The following is a 12,905-nucleotide window of genomic DNA, read 5'->3' on the forward strand; positions in this document are numbered from 1 at the left end:
GGGGGGGGGGGGGGGGGGGGGGGGGGGGGGGGGGGGGGGGGGGGGGGTGATGGGGAACGTCCTGGAATTAAGCGGTCCCAGGGAGAAGAGTGCAAAATCAGCTCTCAATCTGGGAACAAAATATGAAGACAGACTGATGAGCTTGGGTTGGGTCTAAAGAAATGCAAAAAGAGAAGGGCAAGAAAGGAGGTGAAGAGAGAGTTGAGAGAGTTGGGAGGTGGGGGGGACGGGGGGAGGGGGTTGCAATATAAAAAGGAGCAAGGAAAAATATAATGTGACACTATCCGGTCTGGGTGTAGGATGTGAGGGAATCAAAGGCACCTTTGAGGAGGCAGAAGACGACAGTGAAAGTGCTAGAAGAGTGGTGTCCATGATTACAAGAAGTGGAGGCATCTTTGAGTCTGTGCTCATGAAAGCCTACCCCAGGCCTCGTCTGAAACCCCTGCTTGACTAACACTGACGATACAGAAAGAGAAAGAGAGAAAGAGAGAGGAAGAGAACCACTAATGATGGAGGGGTCCGGATACTACAGAAGAAGCACACTCTCCAATTCATTTTAATCACTATTCAAAATCATTAGCCTAAATGTGCGAGTACTCGTGTTCGTTGAACCATGAGCCGACCAACTACACCTCAGCATGTGAGCCAGTCTTTGAGGTCTTTGAGAAAGACAGTCCGAGACTTGATGGAATCAAAAATGAAGAGAGGAAACTTTATTGTCTCTCAATCTAAAAGAAAAACCACAACATGAAGATAAAGAGACAAACCTTTGAAAATAGGCTTTGCAAAGCCAGCCAAACACACTAAGAGTCAAATCATTCTGACTTTTCCATTCCCCAAATCGGGCTACAAAAGCATAAAGTTAATCAGGGAGCAACTCAGCGTGAGAATATTACAGATTGTCAAGCAGTCAGACAGAGGACCCAAACAACAACACTGACATCAAACAGGATTCATTATTTAACAGGCAGAACATGGCTGGATTAATGGCTTTCTTTCAGACCGTACAGAGTCTGTGCATGTGTTGTGTCTGTCTGTGTTGGAGATGGAATGTACAAATCAATGTATCTGATAAAACTCAATGTTGCTTTACAGGCTCTTCCAACTTTACTAAAACTGGATTTTTGAGGCCTACACATATATCAATGTTTGAGAGCCCAAACAAATGTGATAACAATAGTGTTACTGTTGTATCCTATATTGTAACCCTAACCCTTTAATTTGGTTATGTCAGGATATGTACTGAGCGGGACATTTTTGGATAAAAATAAACTGACACATTAATAAATTACTTATCTTACTTGCATATCTTTGGCTTTTTTTAAATGCAATTTCTTGTTACTTATTGGCAAACATTAATGTAGATAAGGGCATTCCTGCGATAAGCTATAAAATCGTAGATATAAAGATCTCAGAAACCTCAACTGAAACATGCATCTGTTTTAAAACTTAATCCATGTAGCATGTAGTTATGCTGGTGACGTATGCATCTCTTTCACACTGTCTGCATGTGTTCTCTATGTATGAAACCTAATGGTCGAGTGTGTGCATAGATATTTTTTAGGAGTTAAGTTTGACTTTAAGACACATGCAGTATAAAACATGTAAATTGTGATGTTTCTGCTATGTGCATGTGTGAGTGTGATATCTTTGTACAACTCAGACCTTCACCCTCTTCCAAGCGGAGGGAGCACAGCAAAATGATTAAAAAAAAGGGAATTAAGACACAGAAAACCGCTGAGGTCCATGGGGACACCACAAGGCCAGTGATCCATAATGTTGCTTTCTAACTATTTATAGCCCTCCTTTACATTTTTCACTTTCATTTTTATAGGCTAATGATTATTTCACTGCAGAAGTAAATAGCACAGCACAAATAGCCCGGACTTCATGTGAGGCCTCAACTGATTTATTCCACAACAATCCAAATAAACTACCACAGTGCTCTGCTCCGGTGTGTGTACATTTCACCTATTGCAGCCTCTATAAAACACATCTGCACTATCGCCTGAACTTACATGAGCCAGTAATCCCATTAAAAACACTGTACCCTCCTCTGTCTTCATCTCTGTTGTGTCTGCCTGTGCGTGCACACCTGCGCATTTGTATCCCCTCCTATCTCAGTTTTCCTTTCGCATTTTCAGCCACTATGTGTTGTAAAGATGTCCACCATTGAGAAAAGAACTCAAGCACATGCAGGTGTCAGCCACTCTCCTGCCCTGTCTCCTCCTCCCCACCTCCTCCACTTCGTGCTCCTCTGTGCTCTGTTGCTCCTGTGTGTTGTCGACACGAGCTGGCACGTGGCTAAAAGCCCAGGCCACCTCTCTGCTCTATTGTCCTGCCCACTCCACAGCGGCACTGACGGCTCTCTTGTGGCGAGGGGCCCTTTGTTGCCAGCCTGTCACTTCAGCAGGTGCCTTACAGCAAAAGGCAGGAGCTAGCCAACCAGCCAGCCCACACCGCTTCGTTAGTGCTGCGCACCGTTTGATGTGCTCATTTCATCAGCTGGAGACGGCAGCCAAGGAGGATGCTAATAATCACTTGAAAAACAAAAACATTCCACTCAAGCTTGTAAAAGATAAACTCCGATTTCCATGATAAAAGAAGAGTGACAGACAGCCATGGTACCAGTCAAAAAAAGACCATCAGCCACAGTACCCCTCTCTCTTTTTTCCTCACCACCCTTCTTTTCCTAGGTGAAACCAATTCATACTGTCAATCACCAAGAATAAACAAGGTATATTGACAAATTGCTGACTGTGTAAGGAAAAACAAAATCGCGTGGGCAAAGTATGCAAAAACTGAGCTGCATTTAAGACAGCCGTGTGATCCCTCAGAAACCAGCTTAGTGTGTGAAGGAGCAGGCTGTGTGAAGGAGAGAGCCCCCCAGGCGTTCAGAAGAAGGGACCCAGAGGGGTTTGGGCTTGCACACCCCTTGCTACATTCACAGCCCTTCAAAATGCCATATCACAATCACACCTCAGTTAAAATATATACTGAAATCATAGTATGTTAAAGAAAATCAAGAGCACATAATTTAGGCTGGCTGATCTAGCGAGTAATGTCACAAGTTTTTACGATGTTCGACTTTAATCATGGATGTGGTTCCATTTCCAGGCTGCAATGGTTTGAGAGCAGAATTACAACTTTTAGGGTGCCACATACAACACACAGAAAATTAATCAGTGTGCAACTAATAATTATTTTCATTATAAATGAATCCACTGATGACGTTATCGATTAAATCAATAACTTTTGGTCAATTAAACATCAGATTTATTTACAAAAACATAAAACCAAGAAGAGTTATTAACTGAACATGAAACCATCAAATGTTTGGCATTGTAGCTTGAAAAATGACCTAATACATGTATTATCAAAATAGTCAATCGACCAGTTGCAGCTCTAGTCTTATTTTTAATGTGAACCCCCCAAAGTTAAAACTATTCAGGCTCCGTGAACACATCACTTTAAAGCACGTACTTCTATATTTCAACACTTCCACACTGAAATACCTTTACACTGTAGGCTACCAGACATCAGCAAAACAAAAGTGGAACAAACAAATGCTCATGTCTATTATTATTTAGTTACTTGGTTATTAAAGCAGCTATTTAGGCTATTTTTAGGAGCACACCTCTCTGTTCATTTGAACCTTTGAACCAAATATCCACACCTAGATTTTTACGCCAAAGCATGACGCAGTTCCAGAAGCTTTAGGTTGCGTTAGTCCCCTGTGGCAATAACTCACGGTCTTTCACAATGCAAAACAGAGCACTGCACAGAGGAGTGCTCCCAGTGCTCCAGGACCAATAAGGGCTTTGTTTGTTAGCCATGTCACTTACTGACCACCAAATTAGCTTCATCACCTCTGGCACCAGGATATCGGATGTGACATGTTGAACCACGGGGCCGGGGCTCTGTTTGTCTGCAAGGCTAGAAGGCATATAAAAAAAATTAAAGACATAAAATAGGGACAAATGAGAGAATTCCATGAAAAAATAAAATAAGGGGATGCCACGCTGACTTTTTTCTTCTGTTTCTTCTAAATAAAGGACAGTTTTACACAGAATTTCCACCAAAGGTCTGGTCTTCATCAGTACAGCTGTGTTTTCTGAAGCTTAACCTTGTGATGAACAGCTGAGAGCACCATCATCTAGGCAGTGTTCAGCCTAGATGTTAATATCTAAAAAAGGAGTAGATGACGTGGCCCATGAACAAAAAATGCATAAAAGCAAACAACCAATGGACAAAGAAACTGGACAAAGCAAAAACACAGTTTGGATGAACCCGCAAAAAATACAATAAAGAGTTAATGCGACATTTGCTGTTTACACAGCACATTAAAGTGGGCGTATATAAGGGGATCACAAAGCTACAACACCAAACAGACTTTTACAGCCAGCCTGCATGCAGTTCAGGCAGTGACAGGCAGTGGTCCTGGTACAGAAATGATAAAGTAGAAATTGTTGACCCGTCTCTGTGTTGTTTGGAGATGATGAGGCCTGTCATTTGAGTTTCTCATCTATGAAACAACCATTTAAAAAAACATCTGGTGAATGTAGTGTATTTTCCCTTCACACAAAACCAGAAGTCCCTCATACTCCCTTCAAGCAAGTTTTCCCCCCTTCTCCCTTGATAGTTTGAAGCAGTTACCCCTGCATCAGCATCGAAGTTTGTCTAAAAGGAAATGACAAGAGCAAGATGTCCAAATCATTAGTAATGTGAGAGGAGCAGTTCCCAGGCATGTCTCGTTACATAGTTGAGCGCTAACGTGAGGGCTAAGGACTCGTGCTTGGGCTTTTCTGGGCCCAAGCCTTCTCATATGCTGTGTGGGGGACGAGGGAAGAAGACCACAACCTGTCAGCATCTCCACAGTCAGTAGTAGAAACATCCAAGACCCTGAACCCAAAACAACCTTGGCTCAACCCTAGCACTCAATAAGGAGAGAAATAGATACCAATACACAAAATGTGGTCCGCACAATAACGTAATACACATAAACTCACACACCAACAGATGCAGACACACATAGAAATCAATGCAAAACTGGATGCATATACTGAATACATACTAATAGTGGACCCATGGGAACTCGGCTCCACAAAAATCAAGATTGGCTCTGGCTCTGGTTCGGTTTCAGCCTACTGTGGCTTCTGTGGTGGGCCATGCTGGCTGCCGCACACACACGCATACAGAGTCTTCTAACCAGATCCAGAGCTTCGCTACTCAGTCTGAGGTCAAACACAGTCCTTTGCATACAAGTCTGTGTATACACCCATGCTGTCATACTTCCATGGAGGATGACTCCTAACTATGAAACTGACAATTACACAACTATTTCAATAGATTCCAGTAGCACACCAAACACTTCAAATAAGTACATTTGTAAATTATTACAGAAACATATAAACATGCATGGGAGCACAACACATGCACAGGCAGACACACAAGAACTTCAATGTTTATTTTTATTCCACAGATATTCATCCTTCTTTGCATGAGTGAATCCCTCGGCACACCGACAAGAGAATCCCAGTATGTGTGTGAGTGTGTGTGTAAGGAGCTGACGATCGGAGAATAACGTTACCCCTAAGGGGTCACACCACTCTCCATTCTCGCCCTCCTCCCTTATCCCTCCTCTCTGCTCTGTGCCCGCAGGGATTTCCCTTTTCAGTTCAGGAGAGATGTCAGACCTGTTTCACCATCCCTCACACAGAGGCTGGACTGTGCCCTCCATTCACTCAACATCTGTTAAACACCACAAATCAGCCTCATTTCTATATATCAGGGCCAAGTAGAGATTACCAGAGCCACAGCTGAATCCAAATGTCATCGGTTCATCTTCAGACACAGTTTGTTTATTTTGAACCTAATTCCCGGTGGGAAGTTAGTATCAGCTGGACACAATAAACAACACACAAACAAATTCAGAGGCATGGAGCAAATAACGAGGATCCCTGGCGAACAACTGGATCCCCAAAATAAGTGAATTCACCCCAAAACCCTTGTATACAAGCACAAATTGCACTGTATCCAAATGATCATTCAAAAAAGATTCGGAGATGGAAAGAGAGCCCACAAAAACAGCAAATAATCAAATGTCATCACCCTGTAAACAATCACTTTCATCCAGCTAGTAATAGCTAATGCAGTCTTAACCACTCTCTTAATCCTGTCATCAGATCCATCTAACTCAACTCTCGACATCATACAACCCATCTTTCTCTCCCATCCATCCCTCCACAATCACACAAGTCTGCTTAGACTTCATCACTCTTGCCACATCTTTATTCTGTCATCAGATAAGCACAAGCAATGAGAACTTCCTTTTTTGAAGCGTTCAGAGGCCAAACAGGAACAATCTATGAGAGTGATGATCACACAAACTGCTGCCTTCAATTTCAATTCAGTTTGAATGTTAAAAAAAACATGTGTTTTCTTTTATACACTTTCTAACATAAAATCATCTAAAACAATAAAAGACATTGGTGAGTTTGGTCGTTGAGGCTCATTGTTTTCATTTTTTAAACCTGAACTTTACATTCCCACACATCCTAAAGTTGATTTCAAATCAAGCAAGTCATTATCCAAAAGGTAATATAAAAAAAAGGTGTAATCCATTGATTTCTATAGTGCATTTGGGTTCACTGACCAAATATGTTAAGATTTAGCATGTCATACAGAGCTGCAAGCTAACCTAAGAATCTTTCTTTTTAAATACAGAGGTTTGACAATACTTTAGACCAAAATCTTATATTATATTTTAACCCAAAGTATCAGATAGGAATCTCAGTGTAGGCTTCTCTATAACAGTATAGAATAACAATCTTCAGAAAATGAAAACGGCAGTTACGGAAATTGAGGAGAAAGACAGAAGGGAAGAAAGACAGAAGGGAAGAAAGACAGCAAGAGAAACAGAGAGAAAGATTCACAACAGGGGTTGAAAGCAGCTAAACCAGATCGGTCTTCCCTGCCACCTTCACATATTAGAATATTAATATTAATGAACCCCCCTTCCCCCCCAGACGATTTGAACATGAAAAACTTAAAAAGCGCAAATTCCAGGAGTTGCGTATCACAGTTTGACCTGCAGCCACACAGCAGACACCAACCATGACAGACTTGCTGTTCAAAGCAAGCGGGAGCTGCTTTCATCAGGGGATCCTAGTGTTTTTTTTGTTTTGTTTTTTTTACAGTGTGACACCACCAACTATTGCCATCTGCCTTTTTTCTAAAAGCAGAACTTCAAGATGCGCTTCCTGCTTGTGCGTTGTTTTTAGGTGGGCTTTACAACCAAGGCCCAGCGTCACGCAGTCTTTTGCTGCTTGCTGACTGCTGTTTACAGCCAAGCCCTGTAGTGTGGTACAATGTTAAATATTCACTGTTAAACTGTCAAGCCAGAACCGGTTGGGAACCCAGCCAGGCATTCACAGTACAGTCGCTTTGGATGCCCCCCCCCCTTCAACTGCAATCCAACCAAATCAATCACTTTTCCTGCAGCCAATCCAGAATCAGACCAGCCTCCTTCCCTCCTCCTGCCACACACCCACTTCCTTTTCTTTTCCCCTCCTTCTCCTCTATTTATACTTAAAGTAAATTTTCTGTATCATAAATACTACTCACAAATACATTAACATTCACATCGTTTGCACTTAAAAGACACCTCTGCTCTGGGCCTGAGTAAGCTGCTGCTGACTCCTGATGCCTGCCTTCAGACATCTGTAAAATATTTTCATTCGGTGCCCCAATACCGCACTGGCAAAGGTCTCTCATCCTTGGCTTGGCAGGACTTCTGACAGAGCCAGCCGGCAGCGCCATACAGGCCTAACCCCTGCTGCTGCAGCTTCCTGCTGCTCTGAGGGAGTCAGGCTGCCTGCCTCCCATTGACTGTGGGCCAGGCTGGGCAGGGAGAAGGAGAATGAGGGAAGGCCCTGGGTAGAGAGGACCCCCAGGAGAGGAGAGCGGAGGCAAGAATGGGGGGACGGACCGACAGTCACAAAGGTTGAGGGATGGAAAGAGGGAAGAAGAAGTGGAGAATAAATAGGGAAGAGGGGGCTGGTAAGCAAGAAGAAGTAAGGGCCTAAGACGAGAGGAAGTAATACGGGAAGAGGAGAAGAGATGGGTGGCATGGAAGTGCAAAGGGAGCGAGACAAAGGGGCTCTAGGGCAGGTTAGGCAGCAGGAGTTGAGGGGAGCTTCTCATTATGACTCCTCTTCCTTCTTCATGCCCCCAGGCCTTGACCACAACCTCAAAGCCCCAGGCCAAACCAAGAGATCAGGGAGACCATGGAACATTGCTGTGAGTCAGGGTACAAACACAGACAGAGACGAGGAGGGGAGGTGGAGAAAGATGTCCCCCGCACCCAAACGAGGCAGCATGAAATAAAAGACTGAAAACAAAAAAATATGGATTTCACAATTAAAGCTTTTTGCCTGTGATCACAGTCATTTAAGTGGTATTTACTTCCAATCTGATATTCAGCATTTTTTAAACATAATACAACTGCACAGTGCATTCATAAAGAAAGGTCTACATTAAAATTAACAAAGCCAATCCAAGTTTATAAATAGTAAATTTAACAACTAAATAGCACTGCATTTAGAAAATACATCCTGCATCACATGATTCATAGTTTTCTATGATATTTTGTATAGTGTCCCAGAGTATTTCACATAATATCCATGGAGAGGAGTTTGTGTGTGGAGGTGTGGAACATATGGACAGATTTGGCTATCAAGCAAAATATCATGTTCTAATGCAGATTTCAACTAATAGCAGCACTAACATCTGAAAAAATAGAGAAACAAATCACCCTTTTCATTTAAATCCAAGTAGCTCTACTCTACTCTCCAGTGAACGCACAATGACAACATAAATATAATGAATTGAAACCATTTTCTGCTTGCACGGTTTAGCAGTTTAGTCACTTGCAACACTGTGCGTTTTATATATGTATATATTTCCAGTGTTGTAACAGAGTGCACTGAGGACGTTGTTAACAGCTGGGATACTGCACAATAAATAAATAATAATCATCTGGCTTTACAAAATCGATATTGATCAGTTGAGAAATGCCTTAGCTGACCCTAATCCTAGATCAACTCAGAACATCAAAAGAAAAAGAAAAACTGAAAAAAGAAACAACGTGAAAGAAAAAAAGAAAGAGTGCAGGAGAGACAGTGAAATGTCCCTGGCTTTTCACACTGAAAAGAGGGAGGGTAAAACAGACAGTCTGTCAAAACAAGATGCTCTCACACAAATTTTGCTCTCTTCTGCAGCAAATCCCGTGTGAAACATTAAGGCTCATTTGTGATGAGGCTGGAACAAACGCCCATAGCACAGTCAGCATGCAACACACAAAAAAAATCTCCCTCCCTCATTCTGTTCATGGGTGCAAATTCATTCTGCTTTTGTCTCATCTCATGACAAATACATGCTGTCACTGTCACTGATGTGGTGTTTACAGTGGCATATAGCATCTTGTAATTATTCTGTGAAAGTGAATTTGTATCCTGAGGGATTTGTATTTTTGTGTGTGGGTAATCAAAAGAGATAGAATGGGAGACGGGACGATTGGAGAGTGATCTCCAATAAAGAAAAGAAAGATGTTGCTTGAGAGTCATCTTTCCAGCACAGTTCACAATATGCCAACATGGATTTGGTAGCCTTGGTTAGATTGCAACAAACAGCTTATTCCTCGCCATGCAGTGACCTACAGACACAGTTCATATGCTATAGGCACTGGATAGCTACAGTGTAATGCATGAGCAGTTAGTCCACAAATAGTCTAACTAAACGGCTATTTATGTAGGCTTCCATGGTTGGTAAAATACTGACTCTCAAATAAAAGTGCCCACTCAGTTACCAAACTGTGCATATGTGCGGAATGAGAAAAATACAAATGACTATAACAGCTACATTACACACGTCTGTCGAGTCAGACAAAAAAGTGTGCCTTGTTTTAACCTTTCTAGTGTGCATTTTAGAAAGGCAGACACACTGAAGTTATTTATTTCTTCTTTATTTCCCTTTGTTTAATTGTTGTTTTCTGCTTAGAGGCTCTTTACTGTGGGTGGTGAGAAAATGCATTTTATGATATTACTGTAATTAATCCATTGCTTCAATAGGTTCATAACTCCATTACATATAAATAGAGTTGTTTCATATAGAGCAGAATTAAAAAAAAAATACTAACTGCAGTGAAATAAACCACTGAATGATATAGTGTGGTCATGACATAAGCTTACACAGGGGCACTGAAAGTGTTTCATAAACTTTAAACAGGGTCCAAGGTCAGCAATTTTTGTGTTTGCATGTCTTTGTAGTCAGTTTCCCCCCCAGAACACTTCAGAGCCCACTGAGAAAAGGCATCAACACCACAGTGCAACTGAGAACTTTCACGTGACATAGGGAGCCGCGAGGCATCCTCCAAGGATATTTGAATGCTTGAAACATCAGTGACCCTTCGTAAGATAGAATGGAGATGGATATGAAAAATATTGACTGTCTGGCTGTTGAGGAGAGTAGAAAAAGCTGCTTAGACAGCCCACTCTCATTGCCAAAGACCTTACTCTAAACTCTAACCAAAGTGAGCCTGGAAAGGAAAGACTCGAGTCCAAATTCTTCTGGGGTAGACATCAAGTTTCTTTTACTTGCTTTTTTATTATTTTATAATACAACAACTAATCACGAAGAAAGTACACCAAACAAGCCTATATCCTAAGCAGTGATCTTCTACCTTTGCCGAGCATCATTTCTGTACAATGTTTGGCCAAGGTCTTTGACATCATGCAAAAGACAGTGCTTAATGTAGCTCAAAAATTGCCTTGGGAAGAATCTTTCTTCAAATTTTTTGTGCAACAGCAAAAAAAACTGAGCTAACATTTTTTGTTCTTTCTGAAACCCAAAGGCAAGATGACTGTTAAAGTGGTCAGATGACAAATGTCTCATCTGATCTTTAATCCAGCAGAGGGGCCAGCTTCAGGGCTAAAACAGGAAACTCTCACAGGATAGAGTGATTTGGTAAATTCCACTGTGCTAAATCACTGCTTTGGGTGCAGCAGATTTCTCCACACCAATGAATGGCATTTTAGATCTCACTCTGAATGTTTAGTAGTAGAAAGTTTAGCTGCCATTAAAGTCCACTGACAGAGACGATATGTATGTGAACCCAAGCTTAATCATAGGAAAAGCATGGCAGGTATATATCTGCGCTTCAAAGAGGGACAACTTCTTCCTCATGTGACAATCATCAGTACCTCTTCCAATAATCAATAAAAATCAAGCTCCTCTTTCTATGTACTTCTATTTTCAGGAGTTGTCATTTAAATCTGGCTAAACACTACTGATCACTACTGTTATTACAACTTTCTAGTCTACCCTTATTACCCTTATTTAATCCAAACAATAGAACAAGGCAAATAATAAAAGTTTTGCCAAGGCATGTCAAAAGTGATCCACCTCTCATCAGCTGAAATTCAAAGCGGGATATACTGGCAGAAATCCCTCACCACAGAGTCTGATGCAAACATTTGGCAGCCATTTGCTGATCATCCGGTTCATGACACATTCCTTGATAGTCAACTTCACAGAGCCAGCCGGTGTTCATCTCCATCACCTGATGACGCTGGCAGGCTCAAGCTTGTTGTCTTTGACTATGATCGAATGTGGCAACACAGAAGTGAGTAATAATTGGGTCAACAAGGTATGTCAGTTCCAACTTACTCTCGTCTGAATCATCTCTCTGCAGCGTAGCCAAACGTGATAGTATGACGCCTGAAATATTTGGCTGTGATAGGCAGCGACAGCAACATGGCATGAGATACCGTTTTCAACCCATCTGTGACCCCCAAAATGGTTAGGCCTAGTAGAGGCAAGGCACTGCCTGCATACCTGTGTGGTTAATCTCTGAGTTTTACTTTCCGTGCCCGTTTGTTGTGCTGTTAGGTTGTATTTTCTTTCAAAGCTTATTTATAAAATTATCATTATTATCATGATAATCACTGAGCAGTTAACTCCAGACACACAGTGTCAGGGAAAATCCCTGTGAACTAACTCTGTGACTCTAGTAGGGCTGACCCCTAATAGTCGAAGATTCGATGCTTTGATGGGCGGAGCCTGATTCGACTGTCAATCTCACAGTCGAAGCTTCGCAGCAAAATGAGGATCATGCCATTTTGGTGATATGGGGGTGCTCAATGTCTGATTTTACATAGAACTACCATTTTTCACCTAATAAATTAATATACTGCCTATTACAATATAAATTTTAATATATAATGCTGTAAATAAAAACATAAGAAAAGAAAAAAAAGCTCTTAATAGTTTTTTTATTTAGTTTTATTTCCTTTTCTAATGAAATGTATGAAATGAATTGTCCTTATGTACTTTCTATATAGCTTTGGCAATATTGTTGCTATAAATTCATTCCAATAAAGCTAATTTGATTTGAAATTAACAGAAAGAATATTACATTGTTTTTAAATAGTACTTGAAATAGACCCACGAGGAACCGCAACATGCATGCAGCTGTTAGCCGCATGGCATGCACGCAAAACTCTGCACAAGACCAGTGATTGGCAGGCGAGCAGAGAGAAAAGGGTCAACAATAAGCCTCAGTTTGTGTCCCCCGCCCCGCGCACACTCGCAATCGCCACACAAACACAGTAAATGATTTGACTATCAGTCGACTATAGGCAAGACTTGATAATTCTGATTCGACTATGTAAATCGTTAGTCGGGGCAGCCCTAGACTCTAGCATCTACTTTACCTGTAACCTAATTACTATTTATTTTCCTTTTTTTAAACGTAAATATAATCACTTACAACACATCAACGCATGCTGTTCACATTGTAAATACTAATATATATATATATATATATATATATACAGAGTGTGTAG

At 41.4% G+C, this 12,905-nt stretch overlaps 1 protein-coding gene across 2 annotated transcripts in view; it reads right to left on the bottom strand.

Moving 5' to 3' along the window:
• Positions 1 to 12,905, bottom strand: part of nek7 (NIMA-related kinase 7) — a 70,882-nt gene that overhangs the window by 53,956 nt on the left and 4,021 nt on the right. The window contains exon 2 of one of the 2 annotated variants that reach the window (XM_046050799.1): positions 3,850 to 3,936. The exons of the other annotated variant lie outside the window; for it this stretch is intronic. The gene's annotated coding sequence lies outside the window, so the exon portion shown is untranslated. The remainder of the gene's footprint in view (positions 1 to 3,849; positions 3,937 to 12,905) is intronic. 2 annotated transcript variants of the gene reach the window in all.

Source organism: Micropterus dolomieu, linkage group LG05 (assembly GCF_021292245.1).
Source record: "Micropterus dolomieu isolate WLL.071019.BEF.003 ecotype Adirondacks linkage group LG05, ASM2129224v1, whole genome shotgun sequence".
In the NCBI taxonomy this organism is placed as follows: Eukaryota; Metazoa; Chordata; class Actinopteri; order Centrarchiformes; family Centrarchidae; genus Micropterus; species Micropterus dolomieu.